The sequence below is a fragment of the Manis pentadactyla genome, chromosome 15 (assembly GCF_030020395.1).
Source record: "Manis pentadactyla isolate mManPen7 chromosome 15, mManPen7.hap1, whole genome shotgun sequence".
In the NCBI taxonomy this organism is placed as follows: domain Eukaryota; kingdom Metazoa; phylum Chordata; class Mammalia; order Pholidota; family Manidae; genus Manis; species Manis pentadactyla.
Genome location: NC_080033.1, coordinates 65066024 through 65080236, shown reverse-complemented (window position 1 = coordinate 65080236; position 14213 = coordinate 65066024). Strand labels below are relative to the sequence as shown.

Sequence of the window (14213 nt, the reverse complement as noted above, 5' to 3'; positions counted from 1 at the left end):
TACCTACTGTGTACTAGCCACTGTATCGTGCAGTGAGGCTATCGTAGTGGAGAGGATGGTCACAGCCTGAATCTGGAGTTTATACGGGGAGGAGGGAATAGATATCAAATAATGGGCTGCGCCAGAAGTCGTTAAATTTCAAGCATAATGATTGTTTAAACACAAAAGGAGTTGTACCGTGTAGGCTTCTTAACACATTTACCAAGAGGCCCTGATCTTGTCTTGGATGGATGGTGTAAGAGTAAATATCAAGGAATACTTCCTGGAGGAAGAAAATTTTGAGCTGGTATTGAATAGAGAACAAGAATAGAGTTGGCGGGGGGCTAATATTTCAATGGGCAGAAACAGAGTGTGTCAGTGGTGCCGGTGCACAAAGTAGTATGTTGTTTTTAAGGTAGTGAGAGAAAGCTCATCCTTGAAGAAAGTAGACATACAGAACGAGTCTGATGAGATTGTCAAGGTCTGAAAAAAGCAGGGCTCTATTAAGAACATTTGCTTTATCGATAAATAAAATCAGTGGGAGGCTATTAAGGAGATTTGCATTTTGGACAGATGTGATCATATGGCTGCAGTGTGTAAGATAGACGTGGCGGGGGAGTGGTGCAAGCTGGGAAGGAGGGCAGCACAGATGCATAATGAACAAATGTCCCCGTTTATTTCCAAAGACAGGCTCTGAGTTCTGTGGACGCTAGAGATAGTGGAGAAAGACTTACTTTGAGCAATTAACTATATACTGGCACTGCTTTTCAGACCTAACACAGAGAGCTAAGAGGTTTAGCAGAAGGTGTTCAAGAGCCAGCCAAGAAGAGAAGACGAGGATGGACAGACCAAGAAGAGCCTCAGAAGGCAAAGACTTGAGAGGCAGGTATGTACCATTTGTTCTTTGTTTTGTTTTTAATTTTTATTTGGAGCCAGCAATTGAGAGTTTGTATTGTGTCAGAACTGCACCAAGTTCTTCATATGCATCACAGTTAATTCTCACATCTACAGGGCATGCGATATCATTCAATATTTTTTACAAAGAAAGACCTGAAAGTTTAGAGAGAGAAACTTCCTTGAGGTTACACAATCTGTAAGAGGCAGAACTTGAACCCAGTTCCTTCCAGTGGCAAATACTGGCTCTTCACTCCCACTTTCTTCTCTCCTCCTAGTTCTTATTTACTCCGTTCCTGTTATATTTGAGAACAATTTTGGTTCTTCTCTACTTTGACATAAATACATATAAGCTCTTAAGGGGTCTTAGAAATCAGATAGGTCAACTCTCTATTTATACAGGAAAATAACATGAGACTTAGAAATATGCTGGGGTCCATTCAAGGTACCCCAGCAAATATTTGGGCAAGTGAGGTATAGAACACAGTGTTTCAGCAAATGATACTTCTTGTTAATTTGGGAATTTTTCAGTGGTAAAGTTTTACTGAGCCTGGGCCTGCGTTGGCAGAGAGGGCAGTTCTTAAACATTGGTCCTTGAACAGAGTCATCATCAAAATGAGTTTGGAGAATGAGGTACTAAATCTAGACAAGTATTTTATCCAGTCCTCCTTCACCAGTGGGAGGAAAAAATGTTACTTAACATGTATTAAATGTTGAACATTTTAGAACTTGCAGCTGTAATCATTGTTTAATTATTCACAGATTGCTTAGGGCCAAATGCTGTCTGCTGGGGCAAGAATGATTCTTTGGCTACCCACAACTCCAATGCAGATAAGAAAACTGAATTTCACAGCAAAGGAATAGCCCCCAGTAACTAGAACAGTGAACTAGTTGAGATTTCCAAAAGGGAAATTTGCATTATTTATACTTCAGATTATATATTGGTACCTAAAACAAAGCACAAAATACCTAGAAGATATTTGATTGATCTAGTCTTGTGTAATTAAATGCAATTAATATGTAGCTATTGCAGATTCTGGAACTAACATATCCCTTAGCCATTCTTGTTGGCAGAGAAGCACCCACCACAATCCCAACCAGGAATGGTATCTTCTGGAGGGAGAGACCCAGCAAACTTTAAAACTCAAGGGCATCTCTTCATCTTTCTAACACTGAACAGTGGTATTGTGGAAGCTCAAGTTCTATCCAAATGCCTACACATGATTATTTAAGCAGAATTCTTTGCTCTCAGAGATGCAATCAATAGTCTAGGGGTGTACCTGGAAAGGAATTTTACTTCAATGCTGTAATTGAATTGATTGCATATTTTTGAGATAAAGAACATTAGCTTTTATACCTCGTGAGGAAATCTCTCCAGGCTGCTTTTCCTACATCTCTGTCATAAACCTCTCCTCTTTGATGAGGAGTAGATATTATTGAATTTCTGGCCTAACAATATGTATGTTCCTTTCAATCTCTGGAGAGGCAGGAGGCTCTTCTTCCTGCTGGGTTATATTCTGACTGTGTTCTCTGACTGTTTTCTCCACGATGGAAAAACCTGCTTAGAATTGTGGCTAGGAAACAAAACTCCCGAAAGTATTAAAAAAAAAAAGCAGGGTAATGAATGTGTGGAATTTGGATTAAGCTCTAAAAGGTTTTAATTTTATCTGCTCTGTTTACTATTTGTGTGACCTTAGGAAAGTTAAATAACTTCTACAAGCCTCATGCATGTAACGTTTTTCAGGTCATCATGATTAACTGATATGCCTACAATATTCTAAGTAACTTGCATAGTCCCTGGGAACAAAGCTGAATCCCACAGTTATTGTCTTTTTAAAAAAATGTAATACCAAGCTTGTATAACATTTTATCAATCCAGAACAGCTCACCTTATTTCAATAAGACACTGCAAAAACTTTAAAGGGAAGGCAGATAGGACAGAAGGTTGAGGAAGGTTCTCAACAAAGACCAGACACAACCAACAAAAACAGGGATTTGCCATAATCATTTCTAAAGATCTTCCCTGAGTAATGGGCTCTTGCACAATGGCCAAACATGAATTTGACAAACAGAATGATCGTTTTGGTCTGTGGGAGGTCGGAGAACAGCGGTGGGTCAGCAGGCCCTGGAGGGAATTTCAGTTGGATAAATCTTTCAACCTCTCTGACAAGTGAAGTATAGTCACCCTTGATAGAAACTGCCAATGGTACCTTCTGGATTTCCAAGGGCCCCTACACAAGGGGACACCTTGGATGTTAATAGGCATCGTGTTTGTTTTGGGTACCGTAATGAGTGTGAGTAGATGAGTCCTTCCCTAGATTCTCACACATAATCACTTCTTAAATTGAGAAATGAGTTTTCTTACAAAGACCACAAGACTAGATAATGGGGTCAGAGCCCCTTTATAGTAGATGCTTGGGCTGGAAACCAAGGCCAGACTTTCAGCTTAGACCTAACTTGTTCAGAAGAAAAAACATGTAGTGCATAATATATACTGTGTATTTATTAGAGTCAGTGAACGTTTGCTTTAGTCTCTTCTCCTGGTCTCTATGCACCCCCACAGTCTAGCAGGGCAAACCCACAACTGAATGTCTGCAGTGAACCACACTCATTAATTGTGCAGACATAGATAAGATCTCAGGAAGACTGGCATTTCTGTTATTTGATAATAAGGAAGAAAATATTGTGTATGAGTCGGTCTGCCTTCTACTACCTGTGATGTAAAGATGAAGAAATGTCATCAAGAAAATCAAGGCCAAAAGCAGGAGTGAAAACCCCCAATAGTAAATAGTGAAGAGGGAGTCCTACTCAACTGTTGATGATAAGGATAATAATAACGGCAGCAGCTGGACCGTTCACACAGCATGTGAAACACTGTGGAGAGAGCTTTGCATAAACTCTTTTTTATAATTCTCATGGTAAATCAACTGTGTTCATCATTTTACACATGACAACTGAGAAGGATCAAGTAGCTTGTCCCCTGGCACATCGCTGGGAAGTAATGGGGAAGGAATTTGAACTCATGTCTGTAAGATCTTTTACCTATGTCGTGGGTTTAGGTTAGGGATAAACTGGGTAAGCTAGTTCAACACATGGCCATTTGCTCATTCAAGAGTTATTTTCTGCCTGTTGATCGTGTGGCTGGCATTGGGATAGAGGATGAGGATATAAAGGTGAATTCAGCTCGGTGGTTCTCCCTCAGGTAGTCAGACAGGGAGGTCCAGTCCATAAGCCAATCACTTGAGACTATGTGGTAAGTGAGACCAAAGGTGGGGGTCAAGGATGCCCTGGGAGCCCAGAGAGGGGGCTCTTCCCTGGCTTGAGTGGAAATGCACCCCAGGGAGAAGCACTGGCTGAGTAAAATCACAGAGATGAAGAGGAGTAAGTGAGGTACATGTGAGGATCGGGCGGTGACTGGCATGGTGGAGAAGACTGCAGGAGGTGTGGGGGGGGCGAGGAGGCTGAAGAAGTGGGCCAGGTCACATCAGGGAGCGTCTAGTGACTCAGCTAAGGAAGTCAGCCTGGATCCTGTGCATATGGTGGAGGTTGATGGAATGGTACAAGTAGGACTCAGTTCTAAAACCATCTCTGACTCCAGGGCATAAGTTAGTCTGGAGGATGTAGGCCAAGATTAGAGAGAGAAAGTCTGTTTAGGGAAGTACTGGAATAGCCTGGGCAAGAGAGGATGAAAGCTTGAGTTATGGCCCTTGTAACTGAGAGTGAGTAAGTTCATTAGGTGTTTACGAGGTCAGTCGGCAGAACTCGGGGACTTCTTGGGGATGGGTTAGATGTGGGGGTGGGGAGAGCAGGGGTCACAGTCACCCTGGCTACATGGCTTTTGGGACATGGGGTAGCCCTAAGGCTAGCCCATGGGGAAGTGGAGTCTTGAGGGTGGAGAAGTAGCATCATTGAAAAAGAATACATTTTCTCTGCAAGCATTTTGATCTTCTGACCACTCCTGAAGTCCCATCTCCTCAGGATCCCTGTACGGGTCCAGGACTTCATGGATTGAAATGGAGGCTTTCCTCTCAACACTCATGGCTGGTCCACAAGGGATGGTCTGACTGTTTAATGTCTAGCTCATGGCCTGGCCCTGTAGCCAAACCACAACCTTCATCCTCAGAGGAATCAAGGTGTGCAGCCATAGAACCCACCTCCTACAGAGCCACCTGGCTTTTTCCAGCTTCTAGGTGCCATGATCTTTGGATAGTTGAGTCTTACCTTCCCAGTATGGGAGTTTGCAGCAAACATCTCTTTTTTAATCAGTTACTTTTAACCTGCATGTGTTGATATTCTGCCTTGTCAGCCCTAACAACTCATAGAAGTCTCGCTTTGAGCTTGCTTACCCTTCTCTGCCCATAACAGACTAGCTGCTAGGGTTGACTCCTGGTTATCCTGGAGAGAAGCCTTCTTAGCATGGGGTTTTCTTGAGACTTCAGAGATTTTGTGGTTCAAGTCCCTGCTCTTCACAGGCTCCAAGTACCCCCAACTTTCCAGCCCACGGGTCCTTTCAGATGCTCTCTGGCTTGGGGATCATCTCTGGCACAGGCGGCCCTGACTCTAATGAGAACACCCTGACTCCCATCCCCTATCCCAGTAGCAGCTCAAGTAATTTTGTTACTCCCCTCATCCTCAGAGGCAAATCCAGACTTTGCAAAGGAAGAGCCACTGAGTGGTGCCCAGCAGCAGAAAGAGACCATTATCATGAGCTGTGGGGAGCAAAGCAGATGGACTGTATTCATCCCCAACCTCTAGAGCCTGCAGCTACGGAACCTAGTGAGTCAACACACACCCACATACACGTATGCAAAGCACACACACAACTGTTCAGAAAGGAACTCGGGGAAATTCGATAGAGTGTCTGCCCAGTTCAGTGGTCCGAAGGTACGAGGGTTTGCAAACTTCTGCAGACCTCTAGCGGTCTGCGGTTCCGGTCCCACTGAAGGGCCTCCGGCCACTCCCGCAGAATGCCGAGCTGTTTCTCCTCCAGACCTATGCATACACTGCCCCCTTTGTTGGCTGACCATCCCCTCCACCTGCTTCCCATCCATCAAACAGCATTCCATGATCCCTCCAGATTGGATTGCATGACCCTGCCTCAGTTCCCAATATGTGGCTCTGTTTGAGCATGTTTCGCCCTGTATTGTAGTAATAGTTTTACCTTTCCATATGATTAAACTTTAAGCTTAGGGGCCAAGACTTTAGCAGTTTACACAGGATTCTCCATACAGTAAGTACTCAATAAATGTTGGAGATTGTGGAGGAGGAGTGGGAGGTGGGCTCTGCCCCACTCTTCTCAGTCAGCATGAAGCCAGTGGGAGAATAAGACCTCCCAGGGGCAGTGGGGCCTGAATTCAGATGTTGGTCCCCAGTACCCCTCATAGAAGGCCCAGGCCTCCCTCCCTCAGACACCGGGCACGCCTTCCAGGTCAAGATTGCGGAGGGACGGCTCAGCTGCCACCGCCTCTTACTGCCCTGCCTCCCACGCCTGGGACACACCATTGCCCAGTGTGGGCAGCTCCAGCCCATCTCAGACATCAGCTTGTTGGTGAAGCCTTACACTCACTGGGCTGGCTTCCCCAGCCTCCATCGGTGCCTCCAAGTGTGCCCATGTCTCAAGGATGCCCACCACATGCCACGTTGGAAGTTAGGGAGGCACAGTCAGGTTTAACTTCCTTGCCCACTCCTTTTCTGGTTCCTCTAATAATGCTTTACAAACAGATTTTTAAAAACATACCCATCTCCTCCCTTGATTGGTACAGTGGGTATTAGTTTTCCCTCTCCCCAGATGTCCCACTTGTCTCCTTTATTGGGGCATACCCCCAGGTCACATTATAGCAACAACATGACATTGTTGGTGCTAGGTTCTGCCTCTCCTGTGAGGCCCTTGAGAGCTCAAACCAAACCTTCCTTTTCTTTATCATCTTGATAGGACTCTAGCACCAAAGCTTACCTCTATTTGCAATAGATACATATTTATTAAAAGAAATGGATGAAGTGATCTGGAATGCAGTCATTAAATGAGGCGTGATTTAGCATAGCAGCCATCTGCAAAGTGTATAGATATTTAATAAGCTTTTAAAGTATCTTTGATTCTTTAAAACGGTCTTGATAACAATCTGCTTTTAGTTCAAAGGTAGAAGGAAGCATCAGAAATGAAAATGGATATAAAAATCGTTGTGAGCCATGATATGCTCCCTAGAATGTTAAGGAGAAGAAACAATGACAATATCACATGATGGGTGGGATGTGGAGCAACCAGAACTCATAAGTTTTTGGTGGGAGTAAACTGGTAAAAACCACTTTGGGAAACTATTTAATAGTTCCTTACTAAGTTATACCTTATGACCCAGCAATTTGACTCCTAGATATTCATTCAAGAGAAAGGAAGACATAAATCTACAAAAAGCCTTGTATAAGGGCATTCATAGCAACGTTAGTCGTAATAGCCAAACACTGGAGAAAGACCAAATGTCCATCACTAGGAAAGTAGATAAAGAAAATTGTGATATATTCATACAATGGAATATTACTCAGCCAAAAAAAGTGGGATAAGCAACATACATGCAACAACATGGATGAATCTCAGAAATAATATGAGTGAAAGAACTCAGACTCAAAAGTACATACTGTATGGTATCATTTATGTGAAATTCAAGAATATGCAAACCTCACCTACAATGATAGAACTCCGATTAGTGGTTCCCTCTGGGGTTGGAGAATTGAAGGGGAAATGGCATAAGGGAACGTTTTTGTTGTGATTATGGAAACATTCTATGTCCTGGTTGGGGGCCAGTGAGGTCACACAAGTGTATGTAATTGTCAAAACTGAGTCAAGTACATTGAAGAGCTTTGTCCTATATGCAAATTATACCTCAATTTAAGAAAATCATTTTGGATGCTTTTGTTTCTCATCTCAAAGAAAAGCAAGGTTTTGGGGGAAGAAAGAGGCCTGGGGAAATCACATGGTTCCACCCACTGTGTAGATGGAGAGATTGAGTCCCCAAAAGGAGAATTGACATGTTCATAATCACACAGACTTGGTGACTGAGGCAGGATTAAAACCCAGGGCCCTTCATACGCAGAAGAGTTGGGAGCCTCACTGCTCACTTCCAATGTGAATGCTGCACATTACTTCAACCCTGCACTCTCCTTGCTTGAAATGATCAATTAATTAATTGGACCTCTGACTGCCCAGTGGGTCCTACGTACCCAGGCCTGCTCCATGGCCCATGGCTCCATGATCCCTGCTCCATGTCCCTCCATGACGAAGACCAGAGCAGGGCTAGGCTAGCTGGAAGGAGCTAGAATTGCATTCTCTCTGGAGAGTAGCCAGAAATCAGGAAAAGTATCCCGGGACCAGATTCGGGAGAAACCCTGCTGCTGTCAAGAGAAAGCTGCTCCAGAGACTGGGAGAGGCCACTGAGTCAGACAAAAAATAGAATGAGGAGGAGAATCCACCCATTACCTCATATCACCTGTGCAAGCAGGCTGGCCCACTTGCTCTGCTCTGAGCAGCCTCTGTCACTTACCAGGTTCAGGCTCTTCCTGGTGACCTCCATTCCCACTGCTGGCCCCTCACCTTTTGTATTAGCCAGACAGCACTTGGACCCCCACGAGAGTGGTGCGAAGGGTCGGTCAGGTGGTATGGGCGTTCCAGCCCCATCACCTCTAAAAGAGGCCGGAAAAGGGGCCCTATTGTTCTGGAATGAAACCTAAATTCTTAATCATAAAAATACCAGATTGGGAATGCTTCTGGTAGGATCTAGATACAATGCGTATCGACTTACGTGGAATGCATTTGGCTGCTGGCTGATTTCGTGCCTCAGCTGCTCCTTTGTTCAGTAGTAAAACCCTCAGTAGGACATGGCCAGCTCTCCTTCCCTGGGGACCTGTGTATGGCCACTCCTGAAAGGCCTGGGAAGGCCGGCCATGAATTCCCAGTTGAAGGTTCTCTCTTGGAGAAAGGAAAGCAGGCTGACAGCTATGGCAAGCTTTTGTGAGCGCCAACAGGCATCTCTTATTTCAATGCCAGGCACTTAGTAGATGCTTTAAAAAACATTGGCTGGGTTAAGAATGAGTGAACATTTGCTTTCTGGAATCTGTGGCTTTCAACTCAGTGCACTCTGAGGCAAGGACGCAGCTTGAGTTGTGGAGTCCAGCCATCTTGTATTCAAGGGCATGCTGTGTGTGAGGACAGCACGTGACTTCTCTGAGCCTCATTTTGCTCATTTCCTATATGGGAAAAATAATACTACTTAACTTAAAGCAGGTGCTTTTAGCCTGGAGTCCGGGGATCCTTAAGGAGCCTTTAAAATTGAATGTAAGTTTTGGTACATACGTATTTTTATGAAGGAACAAATTTTAGATTTCATCAGATTCTTTAAGTAGGTCAGTGAGTTCTTTAAAAAAAAAATAATAAACCACTTGGGCCTTGAGCTTTTATATGAAGATGGAGATAACATATGCAGAGTGCCCAGCACGTGACAATCTATGGTAGTGCTGTACAATCCCAGGCTGGGTGGAGAGAGCCTTCTGAGCTGTGTACCAGGCTGTCCCAATGCTGATGTGCCTGCAGCCCTCTGGGTGCGCCCTTTGAGTGACCAGCTAGGTCATCTTAGGTAAACCTTTCCTTTTTCCCACTTCAGTTTCTTGTCCGTAACATGAAAAAGTTGCGCTTGGTGTTCACCGTAACCTTGCAGATGGTAACATCGTGACTCTATGCAGATGAACACCAACATTATGAGCTCTGCGCTTTATTTAACAGAGGGCTGAGGAGGGTGGCCTCTGCTCTTGGCCTCCAAGAATGTCTCAGTTCGTGGGCAGAACTTAGTTTTGGTGCATAGCCAAGTAAGAGCCTGGGAATGGGGCTGGGGGGCATCCTCAGGACTGTGCAAGGAGCCGACTGGACTGGGGCTGTGGGCTCCTCCATTGAGAAGGGGTGGTGTCCTCAAGGTACCAAGGCTTTAGAGGTGCATTTGCTTGGTTCAGGAGAGAGGCCACGTGAGGTCACAGCTCTCGGTGTGCTTCCGGTCGCTCAGTCAGCTGCCAAAGGAAATGGAGATAAACACTCATGTTTGGAGGGCAAACCACCAATTTGCATAGATTTAGACCGAAAAGAACCTCTTTGGTTCTCTTCCTCCTTGGCTGGCTTCCAGGGGCTCTTGAGGTCTCTCCTGAGAAAAGCACATGTCCTGTAGAAACCAGGGTTAGGACAGCCTTTCAAAATCACCCTCTAGGTGGCTTTGGGGAGAGAAATAGGAGTCTGATCAAGGTTCCTTTGTTTAGCCAATTAGACATTAAGATACAGCTATGCTCCAAGCACTGTTTTAGGTGCTGGTGAACAAGACCAACAAAAATCCCTGCCTCCAGTGGAGTGCGCATCCTAGCAGACGGGAAGAGACCGTAACCTCGCGAAGCACATGCGTTAGATAGGGCATGAGACGGGGACACGGAGGTCAGTCCACGGTGGGACAGCAGGGCAGAAAGTAGGCTGCAACTTTCAATAGGGTGATCAAGGTCAGCCTGAGATGGGGACATTTGAGTCAACAGACAAAGGAAGGATGTAAGGAACTGTGTTCAGGTATAAGGAACAGAAACTGCCAAGATCCTTGGTCGGAGGATGCCCGCATGAGGAGCTATGCGTCTCTTGTTCATCCCCTCAATGAACTGATGTGGGTGGGGGGCTAGAATGATTGAGGTCTAAGCCCTAGGGTGCCAGTCCAGCTTCCCTTCAACTCCTGACCCACTGATGTATTTGAAGTAAATGGAAATCTCAGAGTGTCTCAAGTATTTCCTGACCCCCTGCCTAACAGCACCATAAATTAACATGTTCTTGTGAAAGAATAGAGCCTCCCCCCAAAAGATCTCCCAAACCCACGACCTGTGAATATGTTATCTTACATGGCAAAAGGGACTTGGTAGATGTAATTATCCCAGATTATCCATGTGGGTCTGATGTAATCACAAGGTGTTCATAAGAGAAAGGCACTAGGGTCAGAGTCAGAGGGGAGGCGACAGAGGGGACAGAGGTCAGAGTGACACTGGGCAACAAGCCAAGGACTGCAGGTGCCTCCAGAAGCTGGACAAGGGAAGGAATGCATGCTTCCCTCCAGTCTCCAGCATTAAAGCAGTCCTGCAACACCATGGCTGTAGGCTTACACCCATTCCTGACTTCTGATCTCCAGATCCGCAAGATATGACATTTGTGTTGTTGTAAGCTAAGTTCGTGGTAACTAGTTAACAGCAGCAAAGGGAAATTAACATAATTCTGAAATTACATTATTTAATGGAAAACATACATAGTGTTTACATGGTGCAGGACAGTGTTCTAGCCTTTTACAAATAACAATTCGTCATTTAATCCCCATAAGAATTTCTCAAGGCAGGTACTCATGGCATTTCCATTTTACAGAGCTTTCAAGCCCAGGGCACTTAAATAATCTGTCCAGGGTCGCACAGCTCTAAGTGGCACGGTCAGGGTTTGAATTCAGGTTGTGTGGCTCCACGGGCAATGCATTTCTGCTCCGACTGAATTTCTTACATTGGCCTTTGTGACCTCAACTGGATCCCTGCCTTCCTCAAGCCTGGATAGTCCTTTCAGTCTGCTTTTTGGTCTACAGTGGACCATGGACAGTGCTCAGAAAAGACCTCAGAAACCACTAAATCAATATGGAAACTAACATTTGGTTTCCATTTCTGAGGGAAATAAAGAGGTAAAGAGATAATCAATCTTTTGTTTTAATTTCATAATGCAACCCAGTATTTTTATAAAGATATATTTCACATATTATTCGCTCTTTTAAAATCGCTGGCTTTTAATATATTCTTAAGGTGGTGCAACTCTCACTGCCAAATTCAGAACATTTCTGTAACCCCCCAAAAGGAAATGTACACTTGCAAACATTTTCCCATTTCTCTATCCCCAATCCCTGGAACCACTAGTCTACTTCATCTCTCTGTGAATTTGCTTATTCTGTACATTTTATACAAACAGAATTCTACAAATGGTGACTTTCTGTGTGTGGTTTCCTTCACTGAGTATAATATTTTGTCCCTTTTTATGGCTGTATAATATTCCATTGTGTGGACATAACACAAATGTTTCATTCCATTCGTCAGTTCATCAACATTGGGGTTGCAGATCCATCTGGTGGGGGGAGGGTTGGTATTCTCTGTCCTAAGGGGGAACAGGAGAAGGTACATTGTCTTAACTCTGTCTCTCTCACATGCCATGCAAACCTAACCATGCCTGGCCCCTCTCCGGGCCTCAGTTTCCCCATCTTTAAAAGGAAGGGCTTCAAGAGATAGGGATGCATAGACCCACAAAGGTAATAACTTCATGGTCCCAAGTCCCAGGCTGATGTGCCTTTATGGGGATTATTTATGCTGGACCCACTGAAATGCATTATGTTCCACTGACTTACAGTATACCATTTGTATGGATTGCCAACACTGAGCAAAACACTGATATCTTTTAAATGGAATATGATATGTAATTCTTCATGACCCTTTTTGCTTTTGACATTTCCTTTAAATGGAATTATACAATGCCTTTGAGGGCAAGTTGGATAGCAAAGTTCTGTCCAAAAGCTCCAGGAACCAAAGGTTTTGGGCACATGCTTTTGTCCATAACCAAGAAAAGCTACCGAAACCTTTACAAATAATAATAATGAGGAAGGACTTGCATCACGGGTTCACCAAAACTCTTCCAACTTCATGTCTGTACCAACCCTGACTTGTTGCAGCCTCCAAGAAGATGTGTTTTCATGCTTCAGTGTGAAGCCAAGAGTCTCAGGGCCATGTCGCCCACAGGTCCAAGTGCACCCCAAAGGACATGTCACCCAGGAGCATTGCTTGGGACAGCAGCACAATTACATCCATTCTGGTAACACATCCAATAAATGCTGTTTTCATATCAGTGAGGCAATGGCCTTTCCCTGCCCCGATGCAAGTTAAAAATATTGCCGCCTTCTTTGCTAGCTCCCATCTTAGCCCTGCACATTTAAAAATACACCCGTCAGTGCCTCTGCATTTGAAAATGTATTTTGCATCTGATAATTATGATGCATTTAAAGGGCAAAATTAGAAAGCACAAAATTAGGCTGGCAGGCTTAATTAGCCCATTCTTTTTTTTAATGGGTGGAATTTGGGCAACTGTCTGCTGGAGGGGCACAAAGACCCCTAATGGGGACGGTGGAAATTCACGGGCGTCTCTGTCAACCCAGTCACTCAGCAAGCGGGATGGCAGATTAACTGCACAGAGAAATGTGAGACCCACGAAGCAAGAAGATTACACCCTCTTGTCAAGAAAATGACATGAGTGAGATCACAAAGTAGTCTATCAACAGATAATAGAGGGCCGCGCACACGGCTTCCCAGACGCCTGATGTAATCACAGCAGCAACATGGGTTTATATGTAAAGAGATGAACTCTGTGTTTGCCAGGATAATTACCACCTATATCTGCACCTAAAGATCACTGCCCGCCCCCCGAGCTCTGGTCTTGCTAGCAATTTTTGAATACCTTCTTCTGTACATGGTAGCTGCCCCCTGCTCCCAGGTTCCTCAGCTATTCATGGAGGGGTGTACTGGGCTGGCCAGGAACGCTCTGGAGACTTCCCAGGACCATCCAAGCATTGCATGCTGGATTCTCTGCAATTTGATTCCGCGTTGCTGATAAAGTTATCTTAGTAGCTGCACTGAGCTCTCTCTCCACCCAGAGGGTGGATCCATCCTGGGCACTCAAGAGGGAGTTTCTCTTTGCCAGTAGCCATGGCCCTTTGCAAGCCATGACAGGCCATGGGAAGCAGGCGAAGTGGTCCCAGGTATGAGTCACCCCGATGAATCAGACATGTCCCTGCTTTTTTTTCTAAGCTGTGGGTTTCTTCTCAACACAGACTGTGTTGTTCTTTTTGCAGCCAGATCTCTAAGCCCTCTGCACACTGGGCAAGGAAGCCCTGCCTTGCTGTGTTCTTTAGCCAGAACCCAAGGTGGGGCGCCCCTGCTTCGGGCCACATGGAATTTTCTGAAACAATCTATGGGACAGCTGCACAGCTATGGAAAGGGTCTGAGATCTGAGTTTGAACCCAGAGTTGCAAGACCTGGGTGGTCTCAGGCCAGACACTTTCCTCTCTGAGGTGAAACATCCCACTTGCAGAATTACTATAAAAATTCATTGAAGAGAATGGTTCTCAACCAGGGGCCATTGTGCCCCACCCCCCGCCACCAGGGGCAATGTTTGGGGACATATCTGTTTGTCACAGTGTATTTTTCACCACCCTGTATTTGGCTTTTGGTGCTGCAGAAAAATCCTTTAAGTAGTCAACAATCGGTCAAAG

At 44.9% G+C, this 14213-nt stretch overlaps 2 long non-coding RNA genes across 2 annotated transcripts in view; one reads left to right on the top strand and one right to left on the bottom strand.

Annotated features, from left to right (window-relative positions):
* The first annotated feature begins 583 nt into the window (after positions 1-583).
* LOC118924491 (uncharacterized) overlaps positions 584-14213 on the top strand; it is a 53731-nt gene continuing 40101 nt past the window's right edge. The window contains exon 1 of the long non-coding RNA XR_008994035.1: positions 584-865. This is a non-coding gene — a long non-coding RNA (uncharacterized LOC118924491). The remainder of the gene's footprint in view (positions 866-14213) is intronic.
* On the bottom strand, positions 9191-13529 carry LOC130681003 (uncharacterized). Its single transcript, XR_008994036.1, has 2 exons — positions 13400-13529; positions 9191-9918 (listed from the first exon to the last, which is right to left on the bottom strand). It is a non-coding gene; the product is annotated as an uncharacterized LOC130681003 (long non-coding RNA).